The following is a 1202-nucleotide window of genomic DNA, read 5'->3' as shown; positions in this document are numbered from 1 at the left end:
GCTGAGGTGGGGTGGGGTGGTGTGGGGGCGGCCGAGGCCACCCACAAACCCCAAGCCCCACCCCGGCCCCTGGCCGGCCGCGTGCGGCTCGAGGGAGGCTCCAGAGGGTCCGTGGCGGCCGCGAACCCCGGCGCGAGCTCGCTCTCTCCTTCTCCACTTCCCATCTCACGCAGGGGCGGGGCGGGCGCCCCCAAGCCTCCGCGCCGGCACGTCCCCGTGCGCCACACACACACACACACACGTGCCGACCCGGACAACCGACCGTCCTTCCTTTTCCCCAACGGCCAGACCACGACCCACACACCTCCCTCGCCCCAGTCGGGGATGGGGGTCGGCGTGGCGGGCCGGGGAAGGGAAGGACGGAGAGAACGGCGGGCCGGGCACAGGGCGGAGGGGCGTCCGCACGCGACCTGGCCTGGAGGCGCACCGGCATCTGCACTTAGGGGGACGGAGGACCCCACCGGCCGCGGGGCAGCCGGGCGCGGGGCCCTGCGAGGGGCAACCCCCAGCCAGCACCCCAACCGCACGGGGAGGGGCGATTGATCGGCAAGCGACGCTCAGACAGGCGTAGCCCCGGGAGGAACCCGGGGCCGCAAGTGCGTTCGAAGTGTCGATGATCAATGTGTCCTGCAATTCACATTAATTCTCGCAGCTAGCTGCGTTCTTCATCGACGCACGAGCCGAGTGATCCACCGCTAAGAGTCGTCAGTGTTTTTGGGTTTGCTGTGGTCGGGGGACAACCCCAACCCTGGCGCGGCACGCGCAGCCCCCAACCACCGCACGCACACGCGCGCGCGGGTGGGTGGCGGGGGGTTGCTTGCCTCCGGCCGGCCAGGTCGTACAGAATCGACACCGGACACGAAGCGGTCGGGAAAGGTCTCACGAAAGGGGCGCCCGGGCCGGCGACCCGAAGGGGCGGGCCCGGGCACCCCCACAGGCGCCCGGGGGGGTTCCCGCCTCCACGCGGGGACGCGGGTCACACGCGCGCGCGCACACACACACACGCGGCACCGATGGAGCGCAGCGCGGCGGCGGCGGCGGCGGCGGCGACCCTGGCCCCGAGGCGCGGAGGCGGAGTCTGGGGTGGAGACAACAGGCCGGGAGGGGCCTCGCCGTCTCCCCCACGGGCCCGACCGCCCCCCGACCTGAGGCGGACTGGCGACCCCCAGGGGTCTTTAAACCTCCGCGCCGGAACGCGCTAG

General features: G+C 73.0%; 1 non-coding gene across 1 annotated transcript; it reads right to left on the bottom strand.

Moving 5' to 3' along the window:
• Positions 1–551: 551 nt before the first annotated feature.
• On the bottom strand, positions 552–704 carry LOC130682523 (5.8S ribosomal RNA). Its single transcript, XR_008995701.1, has one exon. It is a non-coding gene; the product is annotated as a 5.8S ribosomal RNA (ribosomal RNA).
• Between the last annotated feature and the right edge of the window lie 498 nt (positions 705–1202).

The sequence above is a fragment of the Manis pentadactyla genome, unplaced genomic scaffold (assembly GCF_030020395.1).
Source record: "Manis pentadactyla isolate mManPen7 unplaced genomic scaffold, mManPen7.hap1 scaffold_805, whole genome shotgun sequence".
Lineage (NCBI taxonomy): Eukaryota > Metazoa > Chordata > Mammalia > Pholidota > Manidae > Manis > Manis pentadactyla.
Note: the sequence above shows the minus strand (reverse complement) of the source record. Positions and strands in the feature narration are given on the sequence as shown.